This window comes from Pelobates fuscus, chromosome 5 (genome assembly GCF_036172605.1).
Source record: "Pelobates fuscus isolate aPelFus1 chromosome 5, aPelFus1.pri, whole genome shotgun sequence".
NCBI lineage: Eukaryota > Metazoa > Chordata > Amphibia > Anura > Pelobatidae > Pelobates > Pelobates fuscus.
In genome coordinates, this window is record NC_086321.1 from 266451962 (window position 1) to 266471683 (window position 19722).

Below are 19722 nucleotides of genomic sequence, written 5' to 3' on the forward strand. Positions count from 1 at the left end.
TACAACACTCTTATCCATAGTACTTCAGAAACATAGGTAGGTTTACAGACAGAATGATATATAATTAGGCACATCACAGTTGTAGCTTGGGATTTTAATCTAAAGGTTTACAGCGTTAATATGTGGCTGACAAAATCAACAGAGGCTTCACAAATGCTAAAAACAATATGGTGAATAACTTAAGCTGTCCTGTTACCCAATATATGATAGATGTACCTAATCAAGTGGTTCTGAGTGCATGGTTAGTCTGTTAGATCCATCAATTTCCACAGTTTGAAATATATGCATGTGGATTTCTACCAGTGATGAGTCTGGTCATATGTCTAGCATTCAACCTAACTATTCTGTTAGATGAATTGAATCATGATCTTTCACAAAATATTTAGCCAAATTGCCTGCATATAGAGCTGCACTCTAGGGTATTGAAAATGGGTGCCTTTAAAGTCAATAGAAAATATTTTTATTACAGATTCCTTAAAATTCTCCTATCTTTTATGTCTTTGAAAATGTCCGGTGTCCCCTACTAACAGCACAAATGAACACAATTCATCCTCGTATGCAACTGTGTCACGATGGGAAATGTCAATCTGAAGTGTAGGATCGAATACAATATTACAAAATTGCTTTAATCTGCGATGGAAATTAAATTAAATTATCTAGTGGTGAAGTAACACACTGATAACCAGAATATCTTTAAGGTCTGTTGAACACCATATTGCAGGCGTCTGAAAGAAATTGTTCCAGAAATAACGCTTTGATAACCATTATCATGTTTCTGATTTAAAAGATATTAACATCCTTGCAGCGTTACCCATATACAAAATGCAAATTTACAATCATTTTTTTTTTGGTAGTTTAGGAATTCTGGTTGTTGTATAATATAAATGTATTTATTTTTTTTACTGTTTCTGCATTTTATAAAACAACTTTTTTTTTAATTTAAAAAATACCTTATGCTGGCAAATTTATTTTAGGACTGCAGTGTAAAACAAGTTGCAGTTGTACAAAAACAACCAATAATAAAATGTATTTTATCCCATTCTGCTTGCTCAGACTAAGCTTTCTAGAGGTGGAGTACCTCTGAAGGTATGCATGCACCTTACCCAGCAATCACCAATGTGGATTTAGCTGCAATTACTACAGAGATAAAGCCTATCATTCACACAGAGCTGGCTGAACTATGTTCTAGAATGAAGGGCAGGGTGGCAGTAATGGAGACGCAAGCCGCACAGACGGAGCAGTGCCATAGGGCCATAGAGCTAGCAGAACAAAGACCAGGGATGTGTGTACCACGAGGCAAACAAGACATTTGCCTAGGGCGGCAATTTCCAGGGGGCGTCAAAAAACGCCACCCCAAATGCCCAGGTAAATACCCTGTTTGCCTCATATTATGGGAGCTCAAGAGCTGTCCGGCTGGCCACCTTTGGGCTTCCCCAGATGTGCAGGCTGGTGAGGGAGCTCTCTGCTCAGCTGAGCTCTCTGCTCAGCTCCCTTGCGCGACCTGCAGTAATGCCGGGAGCCGGAATATGACGTCATATTCCGGCTCCCGGCATCACTCTGTGGCACGCGAGGGAGCTGAGCAGTGAGCCTCCCTGCCCAGCAGCCCCACTGGACCCCAGGTGAGAAATCCACCCAGCTATCTCAAACGTAGGGAGGCTGGGTGGATTTAAATTTAAAAAAAATTATATTGATAATAGTGAGTGTGGGTAAATGTGTGTGTTAGTGAGTGTGTGTGTGTCAGTGAATGTGTGTGTCAATTAATGTGAGTGAGTGTGTCAGTGAATGTGTGTGTCATTGAATGTGAGTGAATGTGTGTGTCAGTAAATGTGAGTGAATGTGTATGTCTGTCAGTGAGTGTGTGTGTTTCAGTGGATGTGTGTGTCAGTGAATTTAAATGAGTGTGTGTATGTCTGTCAGTGAATGTGTGTGTGTCGGTCAGTCAGTGTGTATGTGTCGGTCAGTGAGTGCGTGCTTCTGTCAGTCAGTGCGTGCCTTTGTCAGTCAGTGCTTGCGTCTGTCAGTGAGACTGTGCGTCTGTCAGTGAGTCTGTCAGTGAGTGTGTGTCCGACTAAGTGTATGCCTGTCTATCAGTGTGTCAAATCAGTGAGTGTGTGTATGTCATTGTTTGTCAGTGTATATGAGAGTGTGTGTCTGTCAATTATTTTATGCATCTATCAGTGAGTGTGTGCGTCTGTCAGTCAAAGTGCGGCCTTGACAGGAAGGGGTGGGAAAAATTTAACTTGGGGGGGGGGGGTGCCCAAACACCATCCTGTCTAGGGCAGCACAAAACCTAAATACACCACTGACAAAGACAATGCTCTGTCATGCTGGATATGAGACGACACATGAAGGACCTCGACAATCGAGGGAGGTGCAGCAATATATGCATATATAAGTCTCCTGGAGGCTTCAGCCCAAAAATACTTGACAGCTGTGTTACTATGGATGCAAACCCTGGAGATGTAATCTGTTATTTTTATTCTTACGCAGTTAAAGAATGGATTATGGTGAAGACGTGGACCTGCTTGACATGGCAGTTTAGAGGGGTTGAAGTGTCCCTTTTATTGCTGACTTCAGCATGCGCATTAGGTCTTCCCCACCAGCTGACATTGGTGGAGGAGAACTGAAGGAGTTTTAACCTCTTCAGCACCGTGGGAGGGAGTGGAAGAGGGGGTGGAGTGAGGTGGACTCTGTAGGATTCTATAGTGCCAGAAAAACAGCTTTTTTTTTCTGACACTATGGAATAACTTTGAATAATTAGAAAAATGCATACAAACATAGTAAAATAAAGCCTAAGCCTTAGTTTTGTTATGTTTTCTTCATAATATAACTTTAATCTGGAATATTTCCATTGATATTGTGTAATATTACTTTAGTGAATTTCATTGTTCAAATTATATCACTTTTTTTTTCACCGTTTTTATTGATGCTATTCAAATAAATTACCAAATGTTTTACCAACACACAAAATATTTTTGTCTTTCTCCCTATGTTTTATTATAGTTAAATATAACACAAAAGCTGTGCAAATAGCTGTATAAAGGTCTACCTAAGCAACAAATATATGATAGTCAAACCATGCTGCTACTTCTAAAGGATTAATATCATTGTACCTATCCACAAGATCTATACAATGTCTCTGGTTGTCAATAGTCTGTATGTGTGTAAAATAGATAGGATAACTAATTAGCCAATCATATAGCACTTGATGTGCAAACCAAACATCAGAACAAAGAAAAATGTGTTAGGTAAAATGTGACCTTGGCCATTATTGTTAGTGTCAGATGTGCTGGTTTGAGTATCGGAAACTACTGATCTCATACTGATATGCATGCTCAACAGACCCCAGTACTCTGCAGTGTATTTTGAGTGCAGACTTCTGAGGGCTTCTCCAAAATTTCTCAGAGAACAGACAATAAATAATGGAGTCACGTCATCAGTAGCTTCTCAAGGAGATTTATTCCACCTAAGGGATCATTGCACTTTGGTGGAATAAATCTCCTTCAGATGCTATTGGTGTTGCGACTCCATTATTTATTGTCTGTTCTTGCTAATGACAGAGGTCAGACAAAAATGACCAGTGTAATGAACGCTGGTATTACAGATACCCGTTCACCTATTTTATCCCGAACTGCTAGAGCCTGAGTGATTATAGCTCACAGTTCGGGTGTTGATTCGAACGTTTCTCCAGATGTCTTACAGCATCCAAGTATATTCTCCCAGCAAAGTAGACAGATAACCCAAACATCAGCTTAAACTAGTTGATGGGTACAACAGGAATGGTTCATTTAGGCTAACTGCCTGGTTTGCATGCAGTTACAAATATACAGGGTTTACTTTAACATATTCCAGAGGCATTGCCCACTGGACCTGAGAGGGGAGAGTGACAAAATACATTTTGCAGTTACATTGGCTCTCAGGTCCAGGACACTCCTATTGACAATAATATAATCCGTCCCCTGCACTTGGGAGATAATTGAGTCAAGCAATTTACTAAACTCCATTATCTCCAAGCCCAAAGCCACGTTTTCACAAAACCCAGAAAGTACCCCAAACTTCATTGGAACCCCACAAAAATAATGTCCCCTGAGAGCCCTGATCTTGGGGACCAACATATTCAAAAATCAACCAGATCAGTTCAGGAGTTCAAGAGTTACATGGAGGTCTTAAATTGACAGACTACACACAATGCTCCTGCCCAGGAATAGTTCCATGAAATTGGGCTGTGCGGTACAAAAAAAAAACCGAATAAATCCATGAAAGGTTCCCCTGGCTCATAGATAGCGTTTGCTTCCCTAGTTTGTGGGAACAAATCTACTGAATCGCGCTTGGGAAGTCGAGTGTACGATTTTAGTTCCAGACACTCGACGACTTAGTACCGCTGCCTCCTTTAGTGTGAACAAGATGGCCGCCATTTTCTCTGGCACGTAGCACTCGACTATATGGATACACAGAGAGCAAACCAAAGTAACGAAATAACAGGGGTAGTTTCTTCACAATCAGAATAGTTCAATCTGACAGGAAAGCAACAATAACTGATATGACATGCTATAGCAATGCTATGTAGAAAACCATATTTGATTTCAGTAAGCGCAAGCATATTTGAGTTCAGTGGGCACAAGCGCACCAAGATAATTAGTAGAAAATTTTAAAAACATTTCCACGTCTCAATCTCTTCTGCAATATGCAAATAGTAGAATTGGATTTTGGTGTAAACAACATAAGTACATGGATCAAAGTTTGTAATATTGTAATGGCATATGTAATTTTTTATGTAGCAACCTTAGTTCATTTAATACCAGCTGAGTATTATTTGAATGTCACAGCTTACCTGAACATCATTGCTGATAAAACATCTCTTTATGGTAAAAATCGATCTATCTTTTAAGTACTATTTCCACCATGCCATATTAAAATGCACATGTCATCTCAAGCTAATTCCATGATCATAACAAGTGATGGGAGATTTGTAGTATGAGCAGTGGTGTATTTTGTATCTGTGCTGCACTAGGCAGGATGCAACCCAGACACCCCCTAATTTACATTTGCCCCACCCCTTCATGTCAAGGCCACACCTCTTCATTGTAAAAGACCAACACACACTTTGAGTAACATAAACACACTCTCAGATACGCTGACATACACACATTGACACAATCTGACCGACAAGCACACAACGCTCACTGACATACACACACAATGACGCAGACACACACACACACTCTCTCACTGACAGACACACACCCACCCGCAGACACACACACACATTCAATGACAGACACACACACTCACTCACAGACACACACAATCACTCAGACACACAGGCTCCCTCAGAGAGACACACACACACACACACATTCTGTCCTGTCCCTCAGACAGACACACACTGACAGACACACACATTCACTCAGACACAAACACATATTCACTGACAGACACACTCACTCACAGACACACACTGACAGACACACAATGTCACTCAGACACACAGGCTCCCTCACAGATACACACTGACAGACATACACACACACATAAACGCACACACTCACTCATAGACACACACAATCACTCAGACACACACTGACAGACATACACTCACTCACTTTCTCACAGACACATGCACTCACTCACTCACTCACAGACACACAGTCACTGACAGACACACTCACAGACACACACTGACAGATATACACACACAGACTCACTGCCAGACAGACACACTGACAGACATACACACACACTAACAGACATACACACACACACACTGACATAAATACACCTCCCCCCTCCAACACTCACAGATTATTTATTTATTTTATTTTAAATCCACCCAGCCTCTATACCTTTGGGATAACTGGGTGGATATTTTACATGGGGTCCATTGGGGCTTCTGTCGGGCTGTTTGGGCAGGCATGCAGGCAGGCGGGTGGCCAGTTGAGGTCCAGGCAGGCGGCGAGCCGCAGAGTGATGCTGGGAGCCGGAATGTGACACCAGAAATCAGCGCTCCCTCGCCACCTGCCTGGACCTCAACTAACCGCCTACCCCAAGGCTAACAAGGCATTTGCCCTTACATTTGGGGTGTTTTTGCCGCCCCTGGAAAGTGCCACCCAAGGCAAAAGCCTTGTTTGCCTCGTGGCAAATACAGCATTGAGTGTGAGTGTGCAGCCACAAAAAAAACCAAAACAAAACTATTTAATTTCTAAGGAATCTTTTAAGCACCACATGAAATCTATAACAAAAAAGATACAGGTTGTACGGGGTAAAAGAGGGAGGGGTATAAATCATAATGTGGTTTACATACACAGGTTTATGTTTATTGATTTCTCAAGTAGTAAAATCTCTCTGGACTTAAAATCATTTTAGAATCTTACATAATATCAAGCTGCTTTATCATTCTTCGTGTTGTGACATATGCACAGACCATACTAAAAAGGACATACAATAAGATTATAACAGTGAGATAATATATTACAAGTATCAGACAATTTCTTTGTTGATAGATGAATAGAATAGACTCTAAGATCATCATTAGCTTTAAGCCATGGCATTTCTAATACCCTTGTCATTAATCACAATCAGTGAAAGGCTACTTATCATGAAGCTCAGCCTATGTTCTTTAACCAAGTGTCAAGTTCATATCCCTATGATGGTTACAGAAGGATTTAACATCCTTTGTTCTGTGCAGTTCACAGTGGAAATGATAATCTTGGATATATTTTTTTTTCTGTCTTTTGCTGAAAGGCAAATGCAATTTAAATACAGGTCTTGAAAAGTGACATATTGAGGTTCTAGCACAGAACAGTGTACAATGGCAAATCAGCAAACCTAAATGTACTGCAAAATTAATGTAATTTCCCATCCTTCATTTGGGTATTCAGATAGAAAATGTGTAACCAAAAATTAATATTTAAAAATAAAAGCAGGTGTGTAAATAATGCCATATTTGCGTTCTAATAATTTCCCCCATAGTGAGTGTTGTAGTTAGTGTGTGGACGTCCACAATTAAGGAACATAACAGCCAATGACCTTTAAATATTTTTTATAGTTGACTATGATCTTCCGTTCTCATGTGCTACACTTGTTTGCTGTATTAAAATGAGTCCTGGACAGCCAGAAGAATCACTCTCCAATGTTAGACCCAGTACAAGAGTAAAATATTAAGTACTCAATAATTTATTTTACTGGTTGTAGCCTCCTTGTATGCCATTCATTTTGATGTTTTGTGTTACGTAATTCTTACTGTCATTGGGTGATCAGTGAGTGAGTTATTGAAATTATGCAGTAGGATATCCATTTATTTCCAAATTGTATGGGCGATTTTTAACATATATTGGAAATGGCAAAAAAAATTGTAGTAAAGTATATTGTATTTTCACCACAATGTTTATGAGGATTTTTTATTTTCTTTTTTTATAAAACCAAGAACACTAAAAGCTTGTTCTCCCATTATACATCCAAACTTGGAAGCCAGTGATAGGCTCTGTGTGCTTGCCCAAACCATCCCCAAGTACACATATATACACACACTCAAGCACGCATACATATTTACAAAAGCAAAATGTATGTTATTTTGCAGGTAACGCAGGTAACTTTTTTTCTTTTATTTTTTACTATTTATTGGGGCTGATGTGTACTGTAGTCATTGCTGTCGGCCCAGTAGTGATGGGAGTGAGCGCAGGACTTCTCTTTTTGTATTTATGTTATTTAGCATTGGTTTTTTTTACTGCTGTCCTTATGATTCATAATTATTTTAAATTGTAAACAGGACTGTTAATAACATGATCTTGTTAAACCTGTAATAGACATAATCAGACCACAATCAAAACAGTTGTCTATTCACCAAAACTCATAGTTTATTATCTAGATGTTTGAAATAGAAAGCAGCATGCTGTGCATATACCATTATTTATGATCTCTTCTACACATGGAGCATCCTAGGCTGTTAACCCTAAAACAAATTAATTGGATAAACTATGCCTACTCTGATTTTTTTTAATATTATAATTTTTTTGGACCAAATACAGATGCAGTGAGTAACAAATAATATGATTGCTTAGGCCACATTTTTTAATTAAATATTTGGGGCTTTTTTTAATGCCAAATGGAAACTCTTCCATAAGAAATACCATTTATCGATTGTATATTTAATTTAGAGAGCTATGACATTTGTGTTCGAGGATTACTTTAACCAATAAAATGCAACATCAAGATGGGAAAGAAATCAAAATAACTGTTGGCTACCCATATAACTGGTTTAGATTCTTCACAAATGTCATGACATTAAATTGTTCTGCACAATAATAAACTTGGTGGCTCTGAATGCTAAAATCAACAACATCCATTGACATTTATTGCTCTTTATTTTATTAATCTTGTGGTCACTGGGTGAACAGAAATGAAAGAACAGTGATGGTGACAACATGCGTTATAGAAGTGATACATGGGCACTTGTTTCTGGGAAGATGGGAAATTCAACCGAAAATACAGTTTTAGTTCCTATACATTTGATTTAACGTGCCCTTTTCAGCACAGTATCATTATTGAAGACGTCAGATTCAAGTAAATAAACAGCAAATGCTCTAAAAAGTTATTGAGTCTCATAACACTATAGATTACATTTTCATGTAACAATGTATCAATATTTGCTGTAGTATTACCTACGAATGGACAGTTGACATTAATGTGTATGTACTGACTATTGCACATATTATCTACACCAGGGGTAGGCAACCTTTTAAAAGCACTGTGCCGATATAGGATTGTGATGTCCCGTAGCGTGCCGATCCTATTTTTATAAATTGAGGTGTGTATGCTGCCGTATTCTGCTTGTGTTATTTTTACTGTAATTGCTTTGTGTGTTGATGGATATGTCACATTGTGTGTTTGGTAGTGTGTGGGGGCTGTTTGGGGTATTGCATGTGAGAGGCTGCATGTGGAATTGTGTTCGTGTATGTGGATTGTTAGTGGTGTTGAGTTTGTGCGGATTGTGTGTTGTGTTTGAGTGTGGGCTGTTTGTATTATTTGTATGAGGAGAGGCTTATTCTGCAGCTCTGTGTATATCTAGCAGTGTGGGTGACTTCCCTGGGTTCCAGTGGGGACCAGGCACAGCTCAAGGACAGGAGCTGCAACAGCAGCTGCAGGATGCTCTACTACAGTGTGGATTCCCATTCATAAGTGCTGGGAGGAACTGATCTGAGATCACTTCCTCTACGTTCTGCAACGCATAAATTAAGGATTGTCCTTCACTACCTCTTCGTATTAGCAGATATCTGAAGTTTCACCGAGACGCCTGATATGCCAGCGCCTGTTTGGCTCTAGCAGCCTTAAGTGCCGTGCAAAGACACCTCGAGTGCCGTGCATGGCACTAGTGCCGTAGGTTGCCTACCCCTGATCTACACAATCAGCAATAAAACAATATTTCTCCATATTTAATTTCTCATTATTTAATTTTTCAAGCTAAATCAAGCATGAAAAAAAAATCAACATTTCAGCATGAGGAGAAAAACTGTATTTCACGGCAAAATAATCATCCATATTAACAGAACACATTTATGATTAATTGGCATTTTTATATAACAAATGTAATATTATACACAGGGCAGCAAATGTTCAAATATATATATATTTTTTTTTTTAATACACGTTTTCATAAGCAACATTTGCAATGTTTATCTTGTCAGTTCTTTATTACACCCCATAACTTTATCTCCATAAATCCATTTTGGGTGCTGTAGTGCCTGGATGCCATCTTACATTTAGAAGTTAAACTTTTTTAATACAGTTTAACCCAATAGTTGTCCCTCCAACACCCATCAGCACTGCCTCCTTAAGTCCTTCTCCAGATGCCAAATAGTACAGGACGGTATTGCCTTGTTTGCCAATCACAAGCTGAGAAGTTCAGGGTGGACAACAACAGGTTGTACTTAAGAAATCTACCAGTCCAAGGTAACAATGAAATGATATGTCCTTTTTTTTAAGGGAGAACGTTTGGGTAATTAGTTCTTACACATGTAATGAGAGTGTCAACTGTCAAACATGGTGGCCTAGTGTAGGAAGAAAACTAAACACTTATTTTGCTGGAGTTCTGATTCCTTTGCTACAAGCCATACTGTGAGCCATCTGTGCCTACAAAGGCCTCAGCTGTTTTATTTCTTGTGGTGCAAAATGGTCAACAATAACCAATCAATTGACAGGGAAAATAGGGACTAAAGAAAACAAAAAAAGTTAAATGTATCAGAACTATAGGGAGGCAGGGAATGCTGGAAGAATGGAAGGAGGGGATATTAAGGCTTCCCCTTGCAGGTGAACTCCCAGCAGTGCCTTCAAAAGTAGAAACTCACTATGGGTTTGTCGCCAACACGCTGTGCACACTGATGACAGATGTAATTTTTGCACAACTTTAACATTAGGCAGCCTAGAACAGAGTCATGGACAAAAGTGCAGATGACTCTGTATGTGCAGTGTCTGGAGCAGGAACACTGCCCAATCAGATTCTTGAGATCATGATCACTTCTAAAAGCAGAAGTGGCCATGGAGGTTGGAGTATACCTTTAAATAATTTCTAAAAACTTTCTATTTTATGTCTTAATTTATTTCATCCAACAGAATTGTTGGTATAGCATTTGGTGGTAATATACTTTTTAAATTTAGAACTTTTAAAAAAAAATAAAAAAAAATACTGGAGGCTTTTTAGAAGCATTTCTGTCACGATTCGGGAACCTAAAACGCTAACAGGTCACAGATTGTAAAGGGTGCAATACCGGTCCTTAGAATGGCCGGGTTAAGCACACTAAGAATAGTCAGGAGACAAGCCAAGTAAAGGGAGCCAGAAAACAGGAGAACAAGAAACAAGCCGAGGTCAAAGGAATGGAGAAAGCAGGAGAATCGGAATAACAAGCCAAATATTCGGTAACCAGAGAGAAACACGAGCAAATTGCAATACAGGTATCATAAGACCACAACAGGGCACTGAGAGACAGGAAAGGTAAGTATTTAAATCCTGTGCTTAATTCTGATTGGATAACTTCCAATCAGAATTAACAATCACACGTGGGGTATATCTATACCTCCCACTGTGATTGTTGTGCTGTTGCTTTAACGCCGGGTCACGCGAGTGACCCCGGCGTTTAGATAAATGCCGACTCCCAGCGTGCAGCGTTATACATGCTGCCGCTGGGAGGAGAGGAGGAGGACGCGAGCGGTGCGTCAAGCAGAGAGGACGCCGCTCGCCGATAGGTAGGGGAAGAGGGGACCGCGGGCGGCGACGGACCGAGGGTGAGTGCTGCGAGAGGATTGCAGCCTCCCCTCACAGCCGCCCGCAGGGCCCTGACAATTTCACCCAGAATTGGGTCTCTAAGTAATATCAGCTTACATTAGCATTTGTTAAATTATATATTCAATTTCCCTTTCAATGTATTTTTATTCATCTTCTTTTTTTTTTTAAATTTGAGATTTTTATTTTTCAAATACTTAGGGGGTATGGGATACAGAATAAAGAAAAGGGGGAGGATGGGGATTTGGGGGGGACAATTACCAAGGCATCAAGTTGAATTATCAGTACATGTACATATACAGTGTATCAGATAGTTTGCATTACATTACATTGTCGTTTACAATATTCTGTACAGTGTGTACAAAACTGCCTTATACACAAAACTCAATGAACCACATGTAACGGTTGTGTTTAGACAATCATGCAGCACCATTCGTATTTGGGATGTATTATCAATCTAGAATAAAACAACATGTTAATAGTTTGTGAAACTATATGTTGGCAGTTCAGTCACCAGATTGTATCGTTTAGTATTGTTCCGGCTTGACCCTCTTTCTTCTACTCGGTTATTGGAGGTAAATACTGCTCTATGCGGTGGAGGCTATATGAGTGAGATCCTAGGAGTTGTCCTTTTCCAAGAGGGCAACCCAGGGTCTCCACATTTGTTCTAACCGATTTTTCTTCGTATATGAGTCTGCAGTAAGCAGTTCATACTTTTAGAATAATTTTACCCTCTCTATTAGTTCCCTTCTAGAGGGACATACATTACTCTTCCAACCTTGTGATATTAGGTGGCGTGCTGCTAAGAGCACGATGGAAGCTAGTTTTTTGTCTGCTCGATCCCAGTGTGCTGGGTAGAGGAGCAAGAGTGCTATCTCAGGTGTGATGAGTGTTTTATGTTGTAGGATTCGGTTTAGTATTAGTTGTACCTTGGACCATAGCGGCCGAATTTCTGTACATTCCCACCAAATATGCATCATAGTGCCTATGTTACTCGAACATCTCCAACACATGGGATTCGTGTTGGGGTATATTTGGTTCAGTCTGTGGGGGGTAAGGTACCATCTATAGATCACTTTTTTGTGTGCTTCTACATGGGAGAAGCAGGATGTAATACCTTTTAGGGCATTGGTAGCTCGGAGCCATGTATCTTCCGATAGGTTAGGGATGCCTTCTTTTTCCCACTGGCGTGTGAATTGAAAGGAGTGGGGGGTATGATATTCTAGAATAGATTTGTAACATATCGAAAGGGATTTAGGCTTTAACGGTGCGTTTCGGCACCTAGATATAATAGCAACTGTACTGTTTACACGTTGGGGGGGCAACGAGTGATGCCATGAGACTTGGGAGGTTATTATACTCTTTAATTGGAGATATTGAAATATCAGGGAGTTCGGTAGATGCAGTCGTTTCTGTAAATCGGGGAATGTTTCGATGGAGTGGGATGAGCACAGGTCCTTGATATGCCTAACCCCATATTTGGCCCAGGTTTTCAATGACAACCAAGGAGTCAGTAGGGTCAATGCTTCAATAGGAGCCTCGGCACAGTATTTCCCCTTTTCTGATACCGTGGACAATAATTTGTCCCAATATTTCAACATTAATGCTGAGGTCGGGTATAGCGAGAGTTTTGGGGGGCGATGTACTTTAGGGGACCACATGATATGTAACAGCGAGTGTGGTTTGGATTTTTCGTGTTCCATGTCTGCCCACTGGAGCGTGTGATTATTAGCATGGATACGAATGGCCGATTCTAATATCGCAGCTGCATAGTAGGCGGATATTTTAGGCGTGCCTAACCCTCCCTCAGACGGTGGTTGTTGGAGTAAGGACATGGGTAAACGTGTTTTTTTCTTATCCCATATGTAACGGGATAGTATAGATTGAATAGTTTTAAGCATTCGTGGTGGTACTTGGATTGGTAGCATACGAAATATATAGAGGATTTTTGGCAATAAGATCATTTTAATTACATTAATGCGCCCCAACCAAGACAAGTGGATGTGTTTCCATGATTGGAAGAAGGAGGTGCATATATGTGACAATGGTCCATAGTTGAGTGATAGGGTGGTGTGTGGATGTAACGCAAGCTTTACACCAAGATAAGTGACGTATTTCTGTCTCCAGTCAAATTGGTATGTCCTTTTCAGTTTGTCAGCTGTTGGTGCTTGGACATGAATGGGCATAGCCTGCGTTTTATTTTGATTTAACTTATAGTATGATATCTTGCCATAGTCTCGTAGGAGATGTGTAAGGCGTGGCATAGAAGTGTCTGGATTACTAATGGTAACTAAAATGTCGTCAGCAAACATTGCAAGTTTGAACTGTGAGTGTCCAATCTGTATCCCTGAGATGAGTGGGTCGTTCCTAATTTTTTGTGCTAGAGGTTCTAGCGCAATGATAAAGAGGAGGGGGGATAACGGGCAGCCTTGCCTGGTGCCGTTTGAGAGGCTGAATGGTAGCGAAGTAAAACCTGAGTTGGACACTTGAGCTGTCGGTTCCTTATAAAGAGCCATAACGCCTCGGATCAATTCCCGTGGGAATCCGAATTTATGTAGAACTGAAATCATGTATTTCCAATTGAGCCGGTCAAATGCCTTTTCCGCATCTAAAGCTAACAAAAGGCTTTCTGTTTGTGTCGCGTCAATATGGGAAAGTATGTTAAGAATTTTCCTTGTATTGTCTGTGCCTTGCCTTCCTTTAATAAAGCCTGACTGGTCATTATGGATTATGCGGGTGAGAATGGGATTGATCCTATTTGCTAAAAGTTTGGCATAAATCTTCGTGTCACAGTTTAATAACGATATGGGTCTGAATTTGGAGCATTGGGTTGGGGGTTTCCCAGGTTTGGGTAGAGTTGAGATGAAAGCTTGTAGCATAGCGGTAGGCATAGTTCCTTCCTGAAAGCAGCGGTTGAACAATTTTGTCATGTAGGGTACTAGGAGGTCTTGGAACGTATAGTAGTATAGGTTAGTAAACCCATCCGGGCCAGGTGATTTATGTTTTGGTAGCTGTCTAATGACGTATTTTATTTCTTGGGACGTAAAGGGTTGTATTAGGGATTGACATTCTTCTGGGGTGAGGGTCGGTAGGTGGATATCGTACAGATATATGTCTATTTCATTTTGCGTAGGAGAGTGGCAGTCAGGCTCTTTTGCTAGGTTATATAGGCCGCTGTAGTAGCGGCTAAATTCTTCCACAATTGCTTGTGGATCCGTAATCTTTTCGCCTTGGTGTGCAGTGAGATATGCAGTTTTGGACGATAGTGTTTTAGTTTTGAGTTGTGCTGCCAACGTCTTCCCTGCTCTGTTTCCGTCTTTAAAGAATTTGTTTTTCAGTTTCGACATTAAGTAGGTCGTTTATTCCAGCTCCATGTCTTTCAATTTTGACTGTAATTGATGAATCTGTTGTGTGATGGTATGTGAAGGTGCTATTATGTTAGTGCGAGTGAGGTTCGCTAGTGTCTTGTGTGAATCGATGTACGCCTGTGTCCGAAGTCTCTTATTGTGGCTGGCGTGTTTGATGAATTGGCCTCGTAGGACCGCCTTATGGGCTTGCCAAATAGTATCTATACCTATCTCTCCATTGTCATTTAAGCTAAAATAAGTGTTTATTTCCTTGGTGATTTGTGTTACCAGTTTATGGTCGGCCAGGAGGGTATCATTCAATCGCCAGGTGCGGTTCCCACTAGTAGGGTGTTGTGTTGTAAATTTCAGTATGATAGGGGCATGATCTGTCCAAGTGATGGTGCCTATGTCTGCTGTAGCTATTTGTGGTGTGAGTGAGGGAGGAATGAGGAATCGATCAATTCTGGAGTACGAGCCGTGAACTAAGGAGTGATATGTGTAGTCTCTAACTAAGGGATGTAGAATTCTCCAGATATCAATAAACCCGTGTGTTTGTAAAGTATTTTCCAGAAGGGAAATAGAGCGCGTCCTTTGTTTTGTGGTGTTGCCTGAAATCTTGGAGGAGGAGGTTGTATCTAGGTTTTGGTCTAGGATGAAGTTTGTGTCGCCTCCAATTATGACAGTTCCGAATTTATGAGCGTTTGCTAACGACAAAATTTGGTCTAGGAAAATATGATGGTTGTCAGGCGGGCCATACATATTAACCAATGTATATTGAACATTATTTATTATGCATTGCAATAGGAGATAACGACCTTTTCTTTATCAACTGAAAGGCTATCTCCTTACTGAGTAGAATAGAGACACCTCTTTTCTTTTTCTTGTAAGTGCAGTGGTACCCTATTGGGAAATATCTGGAGGAGAATTTAGGAGAGTTATGAGTCTGGAAGTGTGTCTCCTGGTAAAATGCTATGTGCGTTTTCTGTTTCTGTGCTTCCAGTAAGGCCATACGGCGTTTATGAGGTGAATTGAGCCCTTTGGCATTTATTGAGAGTAGGTTAAGCGTCATTTAGGATCGAATGGTGGGATGATAGATTAATGCGGCTGTATGTGATAAGATGAGCTGGCTGGTATAAGTAAGTGTCATGCTCAGTTAGAGGTTCAAAGTGATATACATTTGCCTTGGCGGGGGTAGGGAGGTCAAGGGGGGAGTGTAACAAAAGGGAATTTAACCAACTATGTACATAACAAAGGTCCGTAGTGCAGGACCTGGTTTTCGAGATGTTCATGGGCACTGAAGCCCTTACGTGGGGGTTGAGAAAACCCGCTAGCCGGGGTGAGGGAGGGTACCCCTAATAGGCCGAGAGGGTACTTTTCGTCTCCTGTCGTGTTAAGGGTTCATAACTTGGAGAGCAAGTAGTTCAATTCCCCTAGGGGAGTATGATAATACAGTAATGTTTGTGATGGCCGGTTACTCATAGGAAGCCCTACGTGTAGGAGCTCCCATGCCCAGGCGGCCATCTTGATAGTACACGGGGAACCTCTGTTACCCTTTCGGTAGGTCGTAACATGGCCTAGCACATGAAATAAGGAATAGCTTTGGGGTGTAATCACTCATAAGCAGGCTAATGGCCTGGGGGTCAAGTATACTCCATGTGTAAAAAAAAGAAGCATAAAGATTAAAAGTAAAAAGGGAAGTATAACATAAACAGTGTAAAATATCCTCCCAGAGTACAGTATCAGGTGAATCCGCTAAGACTCTAGTTATTCAACTGGAGCGATGGGTGCCCAGTGTCCCTTGTGATAGTATTGCTATCAGTCTGAGGCATGCCACAGCACCCTATACAATCACACATAAAACCTTTCTGATAGTCTGGGTTACAGTAGACAATTAGGTATGGAGTTGCTATGCGCTAACGGCGGCTCCACATCCCCAACACTATACATCTCTGTGCCCCAGCACAGAAGGGTCATTAAAGGCAAACACATATAACGGGGGGAGGCACCAGTATCAACATTAGAGTAGATAAAACATAGAGACTAAATTAAATAAAGAGAATAAGATGCGGTAAGATATGCATCAGAAAGTAAAACAAGTGATAAGGTACTTATCCACAGAGCCTGACTCCCTCGTGTCGTGGCTCTTTGCCGCCAAGGTTGGCATATACAGTCTCAGATTGCAAATGTGGCAAGAGTCATTTGATTTTCGTGCTTGTGGCCCAGTCGTGAGTGAGTTTCATCGGCGAGGTTGTCACTGTGGTAGCGTGTTGTGGGGTGGATGCTGGTGGCGTGGTTTCCCCATTTTCAGTCATCGGGATGTTCCATTCAGCCAGAGCTCGTTTCCCCTCTTCTAAGTTGGTGATGTGTCTCTCAACGCCATTCCGTCTGACGATAATTCGTGCAGGGAAGCCCCATTTGTAAAGAATATTCGCCGTTCTTAATGCGCTGGTTATGGGAGCAAAATTCCTCCGAGCATTCAATGTGTGTGCGGAGAGGTCCGTGTATAATTGGATTTTGCTGTATTCTTCAGGGAGTGTGGGTTTTTTTCTGGCAGCTGCCATTATAATTTCCTTGGTAGTATAGTAATGTACGCGGGTTATAGTGTCTCTCGGGGCGGACTGAGGGAGATGTTTGGGTCGGGGTAGTCTATGTGTTCTGTCCAGCAGTAGTGCAGTGATCGGCAGGTCTGGCGCCAAGAGGTGAAAAATGCGGCATACATAGTTGCCCAGTTCGTTGGGGCCTACGCTGTCCGGAATGCCCCGGATGCGTATGTTGTTCCGCCTGTCTCTGTCTTCATGGTCGGCTATTTTGGCGTATATAGAAGTCAATCTAGCTTCCATGGTGTCATATGCGGTTACCACATTATTATGTGCGGTTATGATTTCTTCCGTCTTGGTTTCAATATAGTCCATTCTCTCCCCCAGCGCCCTGACATCGTCTCTAATTTCTTTCGCGATTAGAGTAAAATCCGCCCTCAAGGATGTCTGGAGGCTGTTCAGCATTCTCTGTATAGCGGATTCTGTGGCCGGTATCTCCCGGTGGGATATAGATGTGACGTCGCTCCTTCCTGAACTCGAGGCCGGGGAGGTAGGCCTGTCTGCGCCATCTTGCGCGCGGCGTGGCGGCGAGGCCATGGTCGCAATTTGCAGCGATGGTGTCTCTTTAGGCTTAGTTTTTTTGGACACACGCTGTGCCATAGTGTCTAGGCTAGGCGAGGCAGGTTCTGTTGGGTCTTTTCTCTCAATAAACGCTAGATTAAACGCTGTATTGCTGGTATTTCTCACGGAGCCGATCGTTCACACGTCCATTCCCTTGAACGGTCCGGCCACGCCCCTCTTTATTCATCTTCTTTAAGTTTTCCCTTGTCCACTTTTTTTCCATTGTATTTTTGTTTTGTTGCTTTCTTTCCCCTATTATATACAAGTCAGAGTGAACACAACGGGCTTGTTTAGTTAGGTTTTGACATTCGGTAGTGCACATGAAGTTATTTTTCCCCTGAAAAAGGGCCAAAAAATAAATGATTTTGTGTTATCGATTTCATTTAACACTGGATATCTTCAAGCAGAAAATCATATTCTTTAAGAAGCTCAAAATAGACCTTCCTTAATATTATAGGATCTTGCTTCCAAAACTGTAAGTGAACTTGACCTAGTTTTCTTTACTGCTTTAGTTTGATTTGTGTTCTTGCTCCCCAGGGAGCCCATGACATAGTTGTTACACTCCAAAAGCTCCAAGGGTATAGCAAATATTTTGAATGTTAAAGCTCCTAGTCTCAGGAGGACTCAATGACCCGTTTATTAACTTCTGTATAATTTGTGACACATTAATTTTGTTACTTTTCTGAACAATTGTGGTAGATAATGTTCCAGCATAATAAACAGAGCAATCCACAGGACTTAACCCTGCAAGGTAATTATTGCAGTTTATACAAACTGCAATAATTACAGTGGCAGGGTTAAGGGTGATGGGAGTTGGCACCCAGACTACTCCAATGGGCAGAAGTGGTCTGGATGCCTGGAGTGTCCCTTTATGTCAATTTACTAGTGCAGTGGTTTACAACCTAGTCCTCAAGCAACAACAAAAATCTAGGTTTTGCCTGAATTCCAAAGAGAACAGAATTGGAACATGGCAACATTTTGGACTATAGGTGTGCCTTGATTGCTGGCTAGGTAACACCGTATTAGTGTACAGATAATAAATATTTGAGGTTAAGTGAATTAAAAAATTTAGGCCACAGTAGCAGTAGAACTGCAAGCATAGCTGGCTTAAAGAATTTTTCCAGTTTTGCCATTTAGGTTTTACATTTTAAATTCTCTAGTGAATATTCCTGTTTGTTTGCTTTTTCTTGTTCACTCTGTCTTGGCATGCAATACTTTCTCACTAATCAGTGTTCCGTCAAATCATGCTTTTAGCTTTGATAGTTTCATTTCAAAATTCATAGCAAGGCATTATGTCTCATTGCCACATACATGTATAACAATAAAGTAGCCTCTAACAGAGAAAACAGAAAGTCCTACGAAATAGGCAGTGACACTTTCACTAATAGAGAATACAGTAAGATGTTTTCCTAGCTCTTTCGGCATTCTCTCTTCCTTTAATTTAATTCATGAGTATTTCAGTTATTTGGCATGTTAAGCTGATTCTTTCAGAGAATTTAGTAGGTACTGGTACCTGGAAGTAGCAGTGAACTCAAAATAAATTTGACCCTAATGAAAATTATGATAAAGGCTGGGATGTGCATGACGTGTATAAGCCTATTTTCTAAAAGCTTATACAACCTGTAAGAATTTGTCGTGGTGTGATGGGATTTTACCTCTGACATCATAGGTTTTATTTGTGCGCTGCAGGGTCCATTCCAATATTCTAAGTTGGATCGTGTTAGTCAAATATCTATTTGTTTCTTTGCTTCTATAAAAGCTACATTCATATGGTTGCTCTTCAGGATGTTTTCAGGAGCAATATCAATTCACAAAACATCTGTTCTGCCATATGGGACTGGTATGGCTACTCTAAATGAGCAATATGATGTATTGACTAAAAAACACCCTTAAAGACTGAAGCTTGGGTCCTTTTACGTAATCCAGCAAGATATCTCTAAATACA